The sequence below is a fragment of the Phocoena sinus genome, chromosome 7, assembly GCF_008692025.1.
Source record: "Phocoena sinus isolate mPhoSin1 chromosome 7, mPhoSin1.pri, whole genome shotgun sequence".
Classification (NCBI taxonomy): domain Eukaryota; kingdom Metazoa; phylum Chordata; class Mammalia; order Artiodactyla; family Phocoenidae; genus Phocoena; species Phocoena sinus.
The window spans coordinates 84684641-84702926 of record NC_045769.1 but is presented as its reverse complement, the minus strand read 5'-3'; the positions used below and the strand labels follow the sequence as shown (position 1 = coordinate 84702926).

The following is an 18286-nucleotide window of genomic DNA, read 5'->3' as shown; positions in this document are numbered from 1 at the left end:
ACTTAGATATCTCTGAAAGCACAAACAAAAATTTTATAGCCATATATTTAATTACAGTGCATTGACATTGACATGTATGAAGAGTCATTCTTTACTTCATTATTTTGATCTTTTCCAGATAGAATATGCTTTTCAAGAGAGAGAAAATATAGTTAAGGCTAGTAATCCTGGCTCTCTGTTAAAAAAAAAAAAAATGCTAACCTTACAAATAAAGTTACTCCACCAACATTGTCTTTACATCATTTATAGCAATATTATATATGTGTATTTGTTGGGTTATATAAAAGTTGCAGATCAATGAAAACCCAAATCGATAACAGTATCTTTCTCTTGTGTGGGGAGGACTGAGAAAGGATGGAGATGCTCTGCTCTAGAAACTGCCCTCCTGTGATATCCTTAGCCTGCATGCAATTCCACGCATATTTGGATAAATCAGGGTCTAGTCATCCAGATGAACACCCAGGTTACAGCAAACACTAACACCTAATTTATAGCTATGCACAGAGCAACCAGCAATACAGTTATCTGATTTTTGTTCACCTCTCTTTCTATAAGACCTTGCTAGCGTTCATGTACATATGAAACGTGAGATGCAGAGGTTAGACCATGGAGATTCCCGTTTGATGAAAAGGGAGGAGAGAGGAGGAAGGGGAAAGCCAAAGCAAAAAAGGGAGGAATGGAAAGGGGCAAAGGGATGAATAAATTATGGCTAGAAAGACAATGATAAAATATAGCCATGAGGAAGATAAGAAAATGAAGAGAGGAAAGTGCGGGGAAATGAAATATAGCTGTTGAATCCGAAGTTCAATTAAATGTATTTCAATGAATAGTCTTCCATTGTCTTCTAGCTCCAAATTAGTCAAATTCACAATCATTTAACTAAGGAGTGAGGTAATATGGAGTTTAATAAGTTTTACATATTTTGACCATAACATCACTTTCAAAGGTAGCATCTAAGCAAGTGACATTATGTTTATAATATTCAGAAATAATACAACTCATACTCACATATATCATTTAAAATATACTCTAGTTCTTTTAAAAAAATTATGGTTGCAATAGAAATACTCAAGATAATGTCATTTTTCCACACCTCATCCTTCTCGGATTCTCTCTCCCTATGCTAAGTTATATTTTATTGAACCTATCTTTTCATAACATTTGTATCTGGAAATCTAGTTGCCTCTTCCAGTTACATTAAAAAAAAAACTTTTCAGTTAAGAAAAGATTTTATCCCAAGTTTTAAGAATAGATTCCAGATTTTAACTAAAGTAATCATTCCTGAGCTGTGTGATATAAATGAAATTCTTTTCCTCCTAAGTTGAAAAGGATCAGCAGTTAGACAAAAAAAAAAACCAAAAACAGGTTCAAACTACAAATGTGGACTTCAGTTTCTCACGTTATTTGACTGCACTCTGAGGGATGTGTCTCTTACTATAAATTTAAAAGACAATGTGGGATATTTTATCTTCTGGGTAAGAATTCCTAAGAAAATCAAAAACAAGTTATAACTTGCTACATTGTGATAAATATGTGAGTCAAGTTCAGCATCCTCTTAGCTTCCACCCACCCTCATCAACTTCCAAATGCACGTGCCACTGGCAAAGTCCCTCCATGGCCGCTATTATGTGTTCCCTATAATTTAATATCTTTTGTACACTGGTTAGACACTGCTTGACACAAATATCTATACATAGTCTATGGAAGAGATCACAGAATTCAGGGTCAAGCTGCTAATACTACTAAGTACTGCTAATCACTCTGAATATAAAGGTCTTAATTCTGGATTCTAATCCATTGCCAGAATAAATTATTCTGGGAACGAGTCTCAGAGATATTCTAATAGCACTGCAGTTATGTGACTAGTCCTGAAGTCCACAAGCGTCACATACTTCTGTTTTACTTTTCAAAAATATGTGTAAAATTCAATATATATTGTTCATATAAATTCATATATATTTATGAATATTTACAATTCAGTATACATTTAAAATCACTTCTGAAAGAGAGATGACTTTGAGGGTTGCAGGATACACTTTTCCTGCAACTGATACGTATTAAATCATCATAAATGACTTTTATTCTAGGATAGGGTGCACTTTGTCTTGTAACATTTATTGCTAATTTCACTCTTCACATCCCACTCATTAAATATCATTTGTAGCATAAAACACGAGGGGTTTTAGGGAATATAAAGTAAGCTCTTTTTATCTTCAAATTCAACATAAAGTAATCGGGTAAACAAGACGTCTGTGAGCTATTTCAGCTACAATATGTATTCATTCATCCAATAACATTTATTCAGTTATGACTATCTTTTGTATGCTGCTAGAGGCTAAGGACAAATACAGAGATAGGTAATATTTACTAAATGGTACTGTGCATGTGTGTTACATGATTTCATTTATCTACTTCTGACAACCACCCTATGAGTAGAGGTACAATTTTATATTCCATTTTTTTGTAAATCAGAAAATAAGGCACACGATGGTGAAATGCCTAGGCCTGAATCCCCTAGGCAGTAAATAGTGAACCTTGGATTCAAACTCAGGAAGTCTTTTTTCAAAATCTACACCTTTAGCGGCTATATATTATTGCCCCCAAATACAAATAAAAGGGGGGGGGCAATAGCATGCGTTCAAACTTACAACCTTGTTGGAACGCTGTATCTGCAAATATAAACAAATTTACACCTATTGCAGATAGGAAGTGAACAATTTCAGAACAGCATAAACACAACTGAATTAGAGAATGAAGTACGGTACAGATGGCCCGTGGATTCCTTCAGAGCTTAAAAACTATTTCCGGTAGTAAAAACTTGAATTTGGAAGGAAACACCTAAATGTCTAATTTGAAAGGACAAAATTGCCCCCAAAATCAAGTAGAGGGACAGCATGGTCTGGAAGCTACCCTGCACATCCAACAACACTGACTGGGATTGCACCCGGTAGAGCAAACTTCCTGGGCTGAAAATGAATACTTACACTCACCAAATTAACTAAATTTACTATTCCTTACTCATTAGACCCTGAGCTGTTGTTTTTAATGGCAAAGCTCGTCACAATTCAAGGACATATACACTAATCACTAGTGAAATATAAATGGATAAATCATGAAAGACTTACTTAGAGAGTAACATTCTAAACTTGGTGTCTTCAGTAAAGCATTAACTTTGATTTACTAATATAGTCATCTCATGTTAATTGAACAGTACTATTAGGTATATACAAGATATGAGTTAATTATATGTCACTTAAAATAATTAGATTGAGGATACACAATAATGGATTCACTACTGTCTTACAGCAGGTATTATTAACGCATCCTGAAGCCAAGGCCATTTGCAGTGACAACTGTTTGTGGAAAGTTCCAATGCAGAAAAGGAGTTATGATCTGAGATCATTCAACATTCCTTTTCCCTCAGTAAGTCAAAGGTTCAACTTTATGTTTGTGAATCTCCTCTCTTTCTCTAGCCTTTTATAATCTTTCTATTATATGGAATAACTTTCACTTTACTTTATTTTCAAGTGTTTCATGTACTTTGAGATATTTCCATCTACTACCTTTAACATAGAAAAACAAATACTAGATCTTAAGGATTCACTCGTTTATGCTTTGGAAAAGGAAGTTACAGATTTCTGGCATAGCCAGGGAGAAGCCATTCTTTGGTAGGGCAGCTAAGCAATCAAGTTTATTATGTCATGACACCTTTTTAACCCCAGGACTCAAACTGAAATTTTCCCCAATAATGATTTGTTATAATTTGCAGCTACTAAAAATCATATTATAAAATAATATTTGAGAAAAAGTACACTATAAAAGAGTACATATATTTTACTAAGACACTGTATACATATATATGAAAAATTACCAAAAACTCATATGCCAAACATTACCAATTATTAGATTTTCATATCAGAATTACTAATAGTAACTTTCTTTCCCAGCTTAGTCCTTTAGTATTTTAAAAGATTTTGTATTCAGTACGAGATACACTTACATTTCACTACAACATTATTCTTAAAAACCTGTTTAGTTCTCATTTATTTGCATTATTTGTTATGCATTGTATGTAGAATTATTGAGTTGCAGTCTCTGACTTATTTATTCCTTCAGACTGTCCTCCACCACAGTGAGCTAATATCAAGGTGCTGTCAGCAGGGTTTCTCTAACTACAGGGGGGAATCCATCCATTTAGTGGTCAATTTTTTGTGAAACTTTTTTTTGTTTTACATGTATGAAAATATGTGGGTATGCATGGTAAGATGTATTTCTTACTATGGGACTAGGTCAGGAAAGTTTGAAAACTACTGCACTAAAACAACCTATGTAAACAGAGGGAGAAACATAAGTACAAAGGGATTAAAAAGCTTGCTCTAGAGTTCACCTAAGCAAGAAGTGGCAGCAACAGGAGCAGTATCATGTATGACTGTCAAGTGTTTATCTTAATCATGCTGCCACAGGCTGCATTATATAAATCAAAGAATGGCAGCTAGCTACAATAACTGTACCCCGTATTTCAGAACTTTTTATGCTTATCACTCAGCAGCCTTCCTTAATGTGGCAAATATGGAGCACTCTAGAAGGAAAAGGAGGAAAATATAATTATTTACATAATTAACTTGATTACTTTAACACTGTTTCTAGTCCCTATAAAAAACAATGACACCAAAAAAATCTACGCTTTGCCTCCATTAGTATCAATTAGTAATATAGTCATTTCTCAATTAAATCATTGCCTACCATGCATGTATCCAATAATCTAAAATTAAAACCCAGTACGCTGTGCCATTCTCATTAAATGCCTTACATCTAATCTGTTGCACTTGAGCTAGTGAAGGATATTGTTTTGGAAAGGTAATTAGCAATATTATTCCTTACAACATTCTATCTGCTACAGTAGAGAGTTTTAGAAGAAACCAGCATATATTCTAATTGAACTATCCATTTGACATAAACATTCACACTGATACTGTTAATTATTATCTGCTTTAACTGGTCAATTAAAACTGTAAAAAGGATAGCCAGTGTGAAAGTAGTGTTTTAAAAATGTTGTCTCCTCATCATTTAACTCCAATAACTTAATAGTATCACTTTCACCAAGTGAATCAAATGCTTCAAATGCACATATCTTTCTTAAAATATTAAAAAAAAAACAAGTAATAGTCTGTGTCATATGGTGACAAGTACAGTTCAAAGTGCTATTATCACTGTTCTCATGGTGATAATTAATCCTTTAGTCATTATCATAATGAGAAACCATGTTCAGAAAATGCTGATTGAAAAATTCAGATATCAAACACAAGTCACTCATTGCCTATCAGCCAAATTGATTCTTACACTTATGGCAGATTAGCACAGAGCCTTCTAAATAATTTATCTAGCCCACTCCAAATTTTTCTAGCCTTCTTATGTTTCACTTCATGATTTTTTAAGTGGGTTGCTCTAACATGAAGCACCAGAATTACACTTTTATTTCTTAATTTATGATGGAACTTTCATCCTAATCAGAATCATTTCCTGATTTTGTTTTTAATATTGTCTATACTTCATCCCTTAACTGAAATAATTGGAATAAGCTTGCAACTATCTATGGTCAATTAAGTCTGAAAAGTTTCAAATTTTTAAGTATAACTTCAAAAGAGCCAGTAGTCATTTTCACATTGCCCAATGAAAAACCACAAGCAAACTTAATATTTCAAAGGAATCTAACTCCGACTTCATCTAGAAGGATACAGATATAGAAAAAGATGCTGTTTTTTTTCCCCAACACGCAGAAACTCTAAGCACTACACATTATTAAGTGTGAAATAGTTGTAAATGAATGTTGATTTTTATGTCAAATTTCAGTCCTACATAGACCCCCTGGACATTTCCATGAAGATGTACTGTAATAGCCTGAGGATACACTCAACTGCTCCAGTTATATCTTAATCCTGCTTGCCCTCTTACCTCAGTTTCCCCAGTATTTCTCAATTTCGAAACGTGAGTGTTATATTGAAATCCATTTTTTGTCCTTGGCAATCACACCCAACTGGCCACACACACATGGCTTCTCCAGTTTCAGTCATGTGTGTTAAGACCACACACATACAAAGAGTAATCAGGTTACACTGCGGCATCCCTTGACACTTTTGTCTAAGATCCCACTGAGTCATGGGTGGCATCACAGAATAAGAAACAGAGAAAGAGTGTGGATTCGGAGTGCAGCACTAATAAGAATAAAATATAGGAGGCTTGGAGCGAGGGGTAGGCATATTCATAACACAAAATTGCAAACTTCCTCAAAGGTGATCGTACATAAGCTTAACTACACAAATATCAATACTATTATACCAACAGGACCATTCTAAAAAGAAAGGAAAAATTAAAAGAGAAAAGGAGGAAAGGTAAAAAATAAAATAAAATCATTGGTTCGGTTATACTCCCTGAGCCAATGAGAAACAAAAATTCTATGGTGTTTGACTGATGGTTCCAGCATCAGGAATCAGAGCAGCATAAATCATTGTTGGAAGATTTCATATTCTTAAGCTTACAATCCTTTAAAGATCTCTGCATGTTAACCAATATTATAATTATACTACACCAGAATGACAGCAATATCACCAGTTCAGGCAAAGCATCATTCATAGGAATTAAGGATTGAGATCATTGCTTCTCTCTGAGCCATTTCTCTAGGAAGACTTTTACAATTCAAAGACTTGTTCAATATGCCTGTTTATTATCACAATCTAATAGTGTTCTGTGTCAGCTTGTGGATTAAGACTGCTATAAAATTGCATTTTTATCTTTAATCAAGCTGCCTAGATTATTGATTACTTAATAGTAAAACCTATTTCCTTACTTACATGGGATATTTAAAATCAAGTTTGATAATGGCTATTGCTCTCTCAAATATGCTTACACATCAATGCTGACCATCCATACAACTGGAATTTCGAATTTGTGGAAATAAGAACTTGAGAGGGGTTCTCTCCAAGTTAATAGTAACTTTTCATATTCTAAAGATTCCTTAGTTCTCTATTCTAGCTGTCTTTTGCATGTAGCCATATATTAACATGGGACAATTTTGACAGTCCTTTGGCAAGGCAATTGGGAACTGGCCATTCTATCTCTTAGGTCAATGAATTCTGCCCAAAACATCCTGTCAAATTCAGCTAATGGATACGCAGAATATGTAGAGTTGAGAAGACTGTCAAACTGGACAGCTGGGGAATCATCATGTACGACTATCATAACCAATCAAAAGTCTGGAAGTGGGGCTCGAATTATTGGCTGCTATTATTTAGATGACTATCTTCCTCTGCTATTAAAAATATACAGACCGCATTTCTGTTCTTCATCCAAACAATGTCTTGCTCACCTCTAGACGTTTTCACAGGCTATTCCCTAAGCTGACAATATCTAATACCCTTTTGCTTTTATTTGCTCCTTTTCCTTCCAGTGATTTCCCATTACCTATTTGATTTGATTTTCTTTTAAAACATTATACCCCATATTTCTGAAGGGCATGGACACACTTAGTACATTCTCACAGAGAGTCAGTGAAATTCTCCTAATAGCTCTTAGTGTAAGCAAAAAATAATAAACGGTTTGCCAGAATGATCATAATTCGCACAAATAAGTAGGTGAGTGGATGAACATATAGTGCTTTTACTATTCTTCTCTTTCTATTCTGCTCTCTTCCTTTCCATTTCTTTCTTAGTCCTTTCCCTTCTGAATTAGCCCTAAAACCTCTAGGTGCGGCAGAACAACTTACTGGTGAGTGGATGGAGAAGGGATATGTGGGTAGTGGTCCAGAACAGGTTGTGGGTGCCTAAGCAGAGTAAGGAAGGCATCCCCATGGAAGGGCAGTCTAATCGGAGATGCCAAATATCAAGGAGGGTAGACTTACAGAACATAAGCCCATCATTGAGTATTGGAGGCCAAGCTGTGTCAACAGGGAGTCCATGCCAGGGAATGAGTACAGTATAGACAGTAGTTTGTGTGCCTACAGTGGTTTAATCAAATAAGTATATTTGAGGATAACGGGAGGTGGTTTTCTCATTGTAGAACTGATTTACAAATATGGAAAAGTAAAAAGAACTAGAATAAACCCTGTGGTAATAGATTGGAATTGGAGCTGTTGGTGGGAATACGCACTTACACATATACACGTGCACACATACATATATATGCCATATATATATGTATATATACAGTTATATGTTGAAAATATAGATGTAAATCTAAGAGATATATATTGGATATAGATCAGTGATAGATATCAACATAGTATATGTGAAACACATACAGAAACATTCTCTAGCTTCCTCCACTGAAGGATCTGAGAGCAGTGATACCCCAATAGCAACAAGGAATTAGAGAGAAACTGGGCCTTGGCTTCTAAATATCACTCACTATTGACAAAATAAACACTTTTTGCACCATTGAAAAAACCCCCTTGGAGAAAGGGCTGTTTCCAGTACTGGAGCAGAGAAAGTGTGAGATAAGCCAAGAAATCTTAGTCTGCCAAAAATAACAAACAAAAAAGAAGCACTCAGATAATGATGGGACACAGTAACTAGCTTGAAGAGCTCCCACTAGACAAGCTAAGGTAAGTGATAGTGGTTGGTTAGAAGCCATTGAATAAAATAGAAAATCATGAGTCCAAACACATATGAATAAAGGAACAAATAAATAAGGAGCATATTACATACTTTGAAGTACTTTCTCCACACAACTTTTTTTTTTTAATTCCAAAGGTAAAAATGGTGAGGAGGACTTGCAAGCTTTGTAAAGACTCCTCTGAATAATTGCGCAAAATCAATGGTGAAATGCATGATGTATGCTTACTTCAGGAATTCTGACAACACTACTTTGGTAAAGCCATAAAATGAATAGCGTAAGTAACTGAACAAAAAAAAATGTGATCTACTCAACAGAATGTAGTGAGAAAACACAGCACTGATACTTTGATATTCCTTTCAGTGTTATATAATCTAGATATAATCATGAAAGCCAGTCCAAATTGAACAACATTCTGCAAAATAACTAGCCTGTAATCTTCAAAAGGTCATGAAGGTCAAGGGTTGATGAACTGTTTTAGGCTGAAGGAGGAGACTAAGGAAATATAATAACTATGTTTCTTGACGCTGACCTGGATCCTCTGAGAATTAAATGGCAATGATATATCAATGTTAAGTTCCTGGTTTTGATGGTTGTATTGGTCATGTAGGAAACAAATACTAAAACATTTAGGGGTGAAGAGACACCAGGGCAGCAATGTACACTCAACTGGCACAGGAAACAACCAAAAAGTTATGTGTACCATACTTGCAACTTTTCTGTAAGTTTGTGATTAAATAATTAAATAAATAATTAAAAATTTTGTTAGGGAACTGAAGATAATCAAGCACTGATTATACTATACCAGTTTCCTAGCACTACTCAGTCTTGTATGTGCCACTGCAAATCCGCTTACCACACTGCACTGAAAAAATGTGTGTAAGTGATTGTTCTCCTGTGATCTACTCTATGTTATATATTTATGGCTCTACTGCTTAAAAGAGTTGATAGCTATGGTTTAGCAGATCATGTTTTGATCATAGTTGGATTATAAATAATCAGCCTTGGTTTGTATTCCTTTTTCCATAAAAGAGAAAAGTTTTGACATGTATTAAAGAACATAGAGAAATGGGAAGCGAGTCTCAGTGCATAACACAAAACATTTGCATTCCACCAATGCACATAGTAACTGCACTGGTTTCTTAGAATTATTCAGAGAACTCTTTCCAAATCTTGCAAGTTCTCTGTGACATTTTCTAGAAAATAGGTGGATAAATCATTTAAAATTATTTCTTAAAAAGGAGTCAAATGTAATAAACGAATCCCCCAAACTTGTAAACTATGCTGACAATTTTCTAAGAAACTTGTTTTAGTTGCACCATACTGATCAGGTAATGTTTCCACTCTACTCTTCTTTTTGCTAATTGGCAATCTCTAAGATTCCTAACTTTACTGTTTATGGTTCTTTCCCTTGTTAATCTTGTTCAAAACTCTGATGCAACTGGGGCTCAAATTGACTAGAACTCATATACACAGGAAAAAAAATATTAATTTGCCTTTGGGGCATGAAATAATCTTATGGTATAACTTTAATACAAAATTTTAATAGCTAGCTGCCTTATGTATCCTTCTTCAAATAAAAATATAGTCAAATAAATATATATATATATCATGTTTTATATAAATACTATATATAAAATGTCAAAACATGCTGAGGGTAGGATAACTTTCTCTGCTTGCTATTACATTTCTCACCTTGCAACGAGTTAAATAATATGGTTTGATAGGTTCAAGAATGGAATGTTTTCTGTCTTGTATGCCTGTTGCTTATTTTAAGTTAAACATCTTTAATATCCTGATTTTCTCACTGCAACTGCAGTGGGTTGAGGAAAGATTTACAAGCTTAAAACTATATTCAAGTCTGATTTTGAGTTCAGTTTCAGTTGCCTCCAGCCCCACCCCTACCTCCTGCATTATCTCTTCTCATTTCCATGGACTATTTTATTCTAAGATACTGTGTAATATTAAATTACAATAATAGCAATCAAAGTCATGGGGAGCAAAGGATTTTCGATTGCAGCCCATGCTTGGCTTTCAATAGCCGGCAGAAAGAAAGCCTGAAAAGCTCAACGATTCAGAAAACTTGCCAGCAGACCCCATTGTCCTTTCAGTTTCTAATGACACTGAAGTACTTCCATGATTAAAATTTAAAGGTTTCCCAGTAACCAAGTAATTTGCCCAGAACTCCTTATCTAGCACTCACCAAGAAGACTATGATTTTAATATACTATTAATCAAGCTCCAGCCAAGTTTACCACTGATACTTTCAATTACAGAGAGACTAGCTTCATCGCTCTCAGTATGTATGGATGAGGAGCATTTTTTTTTTCTGATTAGTCAGTTATACAGCAATGAAATAAACAGCCAACTTGGTTTAGACACACATTACTAACACATTAGTTGTAGATTTGCCAACAACAAACCAAAACACTGTAAACTATTTTAAACTATTAATCATTTCTAAGAATGATTACAAGTCTGAATCCCTTGGTGTTCACTGTTAACAATGAGTTATTAGTATTTTAAAACCTACACTCATTAAGAAACATGCTGAAATATGCTTTACAATAGAAAACTCAACTAAGGAACTTATTTCAAGAAAATAATGATGGATATATGCAAATATTTGTTTCAGTGTTGTTCATAACACCAAATATTTAGAGCAACATAAATATTTAAATAGAAAATTGATTATATAAATTATGGATCATCCCCCCCAAAACTGAATAATATAAAAATATGCTTAAAAAACTTTTTCTTAATAATATGAGAAATATTTTTATTATATTTAGTGGGAAAAAAGCTGGTTTATTTTGTTAAAATATATGCAAGTACCAAAAACACAAACAAAAAACCTGTAAGTATAATCATTTACATATAACCAGCCCTTATCTTTTGATGATTATGAATCATAATTATTTCCTTAATTCTGCATTCTCAACATCAAATACACATTGCTTTGTAGCCAGATAAATGACATTAATTCATCTCATTTTGTAGTTAAGAATGCACCTACGTAGCCAAGGAAAAATGGAAGTATGTTGTCCTATGTCTTTTTCCTTCAATGTTTGTATAGTATCATAATGACCATTACACTAAACCACATAATTCCTTACAAAAATAATATCTGGATAGCTATTGTATAATAGTTGATGTTTGTGACAATAATGTAGACTCTGCGTACATGTGGCTTAGTGAATGGTGAAGATGATCACCAAGTTACCTTGGTAAATTCAATAAAAAACAATCGTAAAAATTTTGTTGATTTATTTTTTTCCATTCAATTTTTGATTTGCTACATGGGAGAATTATTTTTTAATAAAATTAAAGCCAAGGAATTTTACTATGTCTTACATAAAATATAGGCTAACTCTATACAGTAAGTAACTACATGGCAGTACTATTTGCGAGTGAAAATAAGATGAAATTAAAAATCGGCTGAACCTGCATAGATTGAGTTAGAAAATTTGATAATTATCTTATATTTTGTTATAATATAAATTAAATTTTGATTATTTATACTGGCAATGATCCATATAATAATAAGAGAGAAAAATAACTTTTCTGAAAAGGGTTTTAGCCAAAGAAGTGAGCAACATCTAATTCTGGAGTCATATGATCTTATTATTTTTATGCTAAGTTGGAAAAACCGTAGTGTAATTACAAAATCAGGATTTTAGAGGGAGAAGTTATTCATTAGTATGTTACTGATAATAGCTTGTATTTGTATAAAATTTTACAAAGGGCTTTTAAACAAATTATTGCAAATAAATCGCAGAAAATAATCACTGAACTTTATATTAATAACCATTTTACAGATGAGAAAACTGTTCATCAGAGAGTATGTGAGAAAATGTTCAACTTTAATAATGAGAGGCAAGCAAATAAAAACATGCTACTTTTAATTTTAACCTACAATATTAAAGATTTATTTTGTCATTGTTTTGATGATGATATCTGATACTGTTAGAGATGTGGTAATCTAAGTTTTCTCGTATATCTAAGGAAAAGCAGAACCATTTTGGAAAGTAATGAAGCATAGTGTATCAAATTTCAATGTATTCATACCATTTAAGTAAATAACACCACTTCTGAAAATCAGGCCTAAAGAATTCAACTGAAATACAGGAAGGGTTGATGAGTAAAGATGTCCATTGCTTTATTATTTATAACTGAAAGAAAAGGATACAACTTAATATGTAGTAACATCAAAATGAGCAATTAAATTTTAAAACCATAAATTTATTAAAATTATATTAATAGTGATTTTTAATAGTGAGCCCATTCTTCATGTTACGTAAGATTTTACTACTTACAGCATGGTGATGCTTTTAAAAATATGTAGAACAAAGTTGGAATAAGATGAATAACTTAACTGTAGTTATTCTGCAAAAGTGATATTGCAGGTGATTTTTACAATACTTCTTTGTTGTAGTTTTTAGGTTTTCAACAGTGGAAAAATGTTTTTTTAAACAGGAAACATAAAATTGATTGTGTTTTAAAACTGTAAATTACCTAAATATTCACTGAATTTACTTTACATGGAGCTTGATTTGGCACTATTGACTCCAAAGCAATTTACTTACAAGATGACTGAGACCAACAAAGAGTTAAAGTAAGATTTTCTATAAATGATCATTTAAAATACTTCAAATATTTGATTTAATTTTTCCATAAATGTTAGGTTTATAGAAATATTTGGAAATTTTTAAATTTTACCATGGAGCGAAAAACTGAAAAACAATCATTTTGCGGTTTTAGACATTCATGATGCTTTTAATCTATATGACTACAATGATTTATTACCCAGGTGTGACCAGTGACTTGGATTTTAGAAATATTCTGCAGTAGAGGATTCATTAATCCTATTGCAAGTAGACTCACTTTTAAGATCTATTTAGGCTGCGACAGGCAGCTAAATGAATTCTCTTTCTTTTTCAAAACTATAGTCTGAGGTTAATAATTTTCTTCCATAATTAAATAATAAGAAGGAAATAGAATGACACATTTTAAACAAATATAAATACACTTTTCATGTGAGCATATATACACGTATTTAAAACATGTAAATGCATAATTGTCAATATTCCTTAACACTAAGGAAACACCATGAAAGATTTCTTGGACTTTTCTAATGAATTCTATACAAAGTAGAGAAAGACTTATTTTTCTGTGAGCTTTTGTTTGACATTATAACAATGTACAAACACTTGTATATACTAGTAGATGAAAAATCCTTAGTTCTAGTGATTAAAAATGTCCAAAAAATAGATTGGAATTAAACTGAAAACATAAAATCACAGATAGTTTGAGCTACTTCCAAGGAAAAAAATTGCAAATTTTACATTTATTATTTTTATTTTTATTCCTTTAAGATACTGGTAACTTTACCTGAACACCAAAAAAATAGATCTCTGTCATTTCTCAGGTGATTTAATTATGTATCCTACACTTAAAGTCTCTTTTATCCAGATCTTCCTTTAAAATGTAATAACTAGCTATTTAACTATTTAAAAATATTCTCCATCTCTAACTTCTTAGAAAGTTAGAAGATTATCAGAAGCTACCAAAAGAGGCTACAAATGTGTTTTATATCTACCTTATATAACAAATAAATAATTACACAAACATGAACACAAATATTAAGTAAGTAGGAATGAGGACCTGTGACCTGAAAAACATGATAATTTAGTTCTGTGAAAACTCCTTTCGTATTTTACATATGTACTTGATTAAGACATATTCAAGCTCTATATTTCACAAAAAATTTGAATCCCCCTATGAACTGAACCTTCACCAGTATGCAGATTTACTCTTCACGAAGGGGAATTCTCAAGTTTTAGAGTGCTAAGTAAATCTTACAACAGAATATTTAGGCAATTGTCTACAGTCTAAAATAACATTGAGCTTCACTCTGTATTACCTTCCCCAAAATGCACAGCATTAACCAATTCTTTTCTGTCAACTAGCAATTTTTGGCAGATCCCTTTTGCATGATTCATGAAGGACCAGTAAAAGGCTAATTGTTCTAATTAATTTGCGTAAATGACTAAGCAAGAGATAACAAAATTACATCTGCACTTGTTTGGCAAAGATTCAATAGCAGAGGCCCTGTACTGCCAGCTGCTTCCAGACAACACTCTTGCAGAAATTAAAAGCTACAAATATTAATTAATACACTTTTTTGGTACGTTAATTTGCACTGAAAGGTTCCGGAGTGCAAAACTGCTGAGAAGATGAACCATGATAATTAGAATTAATGGGATGGATGCATGTTTTTTGCAGCTGAAGTTTTAAAAACCCATGAATGGAACTGGGAACTTGAAACTGACATTCCCATAAATCTCTATGATAATGCAGCTATTAGTATTAGAAGGATTAAGTACTATGGCTCCAGAATTATCCATCACATGACATGTTATATCCCATCTGTCATTGCAGTAGCTAAGACATGATAGCTGTCCTTGAGGAAGCTGTATGAAAAGCTTTGGGAATTCAAGGAATTGTAGTGATGACTGTCAGACTACAAAATGAATAGCTCAAATCTCTGACTTCCAAACAAATAATAGCCAGCACTCTGTATTTGTCAGCTTAGTACTTTGCAAATACCCTAACCCTCATATCTATACTTAAGTTTAGTTAGGCAATCTGAATTATATATAGGTCAGATGGGAAAAAAGGGTACTAAAATATCACATATTTTATCTTTAATTCATATATAACTTTAGGAGTGAGTTCCCTGTAGAATAGTTTTTACTGATTGCATTATTAATTATACATAGAACAAACTAGGAAAATCTTACTGTTGACATACTAGTAAATATGCTGAAATGATGCAAAGTACTAAGAAGGGAAAATTCAATGCTAAGTCAAACACTGGGTCTTCAGTTTTATCTATTGATTTAAAAATTTTATAGTTCAATAGCTGGCAATAAAAAATAAAATATCACTTTCAACATGGAACTTCACAAATAGTGCTAATGTATGCTACACAACTAGACATACAAATGGAGAAATTTACTATTTTTTGCTTAAAAAAAACAAAAATGGAATTTACATTGCTTACAGAATAAATGCAACACAAATTAAAGGACACAGCATCTCAAAGCTAGAAACTAATTGTTTTACAGTAGTCTACTTTGGCACTTTCTAGGAATGCTGTAACCATCTTGGAGTTCTGCATTTAATGAGAGGTTATGGGTAAATAAAAAGGAGTTTTAAGATTTAAATATATATATAGTATTTAGAAAATAACATGCTTTAAACCAGGCTGACCTTCTGCACATGGGTGAAGGGAAAATTCTAGATCTAAGAAAATCTATCCTCATTGATATCCAGAATTATACTCTAACATGTTTATTCATTTTATTGTGTGGTTTTTAATGCATATTCCTTGGATAGCTTTCCCAGATATTGTCTTTCTCTAAAATTTTGTGGAAAATTGTATATATTTTTTTCTTCCTCAAGAAATGCCTGATTGCATTATTATACTATATTCTCAATGGCGTTAAGACCCAAGTTTAAACTCAAGGCTTTGATCTCTTTTATAGTGGATATAATATAAGCATGGCCAGAAAAGCAGTACTTGAAATTGCAAACAGTCATTTACTGTTCTTGGAAAGAGATTTCTATCCTTCCTTGATAACAGTGTACGAGGGGACACTGATGTAATTTCAGGCAGACAGAAAGAAATGTCCAGAAGTGGAGAACAAGGATGCAGAATCAGAAGCCTGAGAATCCTTGGGTAAAAATTGCCTAGCTTAGAGCTGTGCTCAGGTCTTGTGTTTCTTTTGAAGAATGATAAAGAACACAAGTAGTTTACTCAGGGGATAAAAAGGTCATGCAGTAATGTAATAGTTTTAAGCATTTGGTAAGTCACTGTCATAAAGAGACTATATATTTGACTTCATAGAGAATGTCTTAATGACAGGTTGATGAAGCCTGATGAAACAGCTCCAAGTATGGAATCAGAAAATGTTGTTCAGAGGATAAAGTAAAACTCAGTCATATTTGTCTGCTCCAAATCACAATAAAAACATTTCAGATATTTTTTCCCCCAACAGAGGAGTTTATAACTGTAAAACAGTTTATTCAGATAGATAATCTTTTTTGTAAATTATTTAAATGAGCAGCTAATAGGCAGAATAAAAACTTTTTTTGTTAGAATGGAGAAGGCACACGCCAAGGTGTTTGTCTACTTAACTGGTGAAATCTATGCAATAGATGCATAACTATTTTCTATAAAAATAGTTTTTATAAGTCTTTTAGTAGTTAACTTCTTAAAGTTGTTAAAATGTGTGCTGTTTTCTAATTTCAGAATCAAATGTATATTTTAAAACGACTTCATTAATTTATCATTTTTGTGTAAAGTTAAGATGCATCTCTATCTTTAATACTCATAGTTGATTTGAGCCCATTAACGTACTTGTCAGAGTAGTTCAAACGTTTCATCAGAGGGCACACAACATTTTCTTCAGTCGGTAATGGGTCTCTACACATATATGTAACTCTAGAACTACATAGGCTCTACTATTTTGCAGATGCCAGCTTAGCACCGTGCCTGATACAGAATAAGCTGTTGTTTTATTAGGGTAGAATTATTGATGCTTGTCTAAACATGACATTGCCTGGAAAAATGTTAGTTATTTCTATTAGTACCTAAAGTAAGTTAATATATCAGGAAACAGCACGTATCACATGCAACAATAACCCAATTTGAAGAGATGCCTATGACACAGAAAAGTACACACAAATATACAGAGAAAGCAAGTACCATGTCGATAATTTATTTTCTTTGGACAAAGTGACCAAAGTTGAGAGAAAATATCTCTACCACAAAATAAACATAATTAAAAAAATTAAGGTCAGTATTTTTTAAATGATCAAATTCCTATCATCAGTATCCAATTTCTATTTTACTTTTAATGCCCCATAAAAAAAACAATTCATTAGTAAAACCAAGGAGACTTTTCTCACAAAAATCTTAAGGGGGTAAAACAGTTTTCCTGAATCCATGTTTTCATATTACAATTTCATAAATAAAACAAAACACATATACACAGCTTTACCCCACTTGGAAGCTCAGAGGCACACAGGTAAAGGGCAAGAAGGTTCGACACTAAACTACTTGGGTTCCTTCTTTTCCTTTGTTTTTTTCCTTTCCTGCTCATGATCTGAGTCCTCTGCTTGCAGGCAGCAGGAGAAAGCCTGTCATCTAAGAAAAATATTGAACACCCAGGAAGTTATGTGTCATCCTTGCACAAGGGGCCATGCTAATTTTCTCTATATCATTAGAAATTGGACATTTGTAACTGAGGGGTCAGGTTCTAAACATCTTTAAAACTCAGTCAATTTAACTACAGTAATTTAAAGAGAATACCTATGAAAGCTTCTAGTTCATGTTCCCGGATCTGGATTCTTGGTTGTTCATCTACTTCTTGGATCTACAACCTAGCTGGAGTTGTTTTTTCTTGGTTTGTTTTTATTTATATTTTCATTTACTTGTAATTCTAAGAAACTTAACTAATACTTACAGCACTATATTCCCTGGGGTCAGCAACATAAAGGGACCACCCCTGCACCCCCGGGTTAAAACCTTGGCTTCAAAATAAGGCACATGATCTTTACAACCAATTTTAAGAGCGAAAATAATAATTTCCTACCGAATACCTTTCCTTAA

The 18286-nt window shown here is 33.0% G+C and overlaps 1 non-coding gene across 1 annotated transcript; it reads right to left on the bottom strand.

Annotated features, from left to right (window-relative positions):
- Positions 1-17826: 17826 nt before the first annotated feature.
- Positions 17827-17930, bottom strand: LOC116757281. The gene has a single exon (XR_004350926.1). It is a non-coding gene; the product is annotated as a U6 spliceosomal RNA (small nuclear RNA).
- Between the last annotated feature and the right edge of the window lie 356 nt (positions 17931-18286).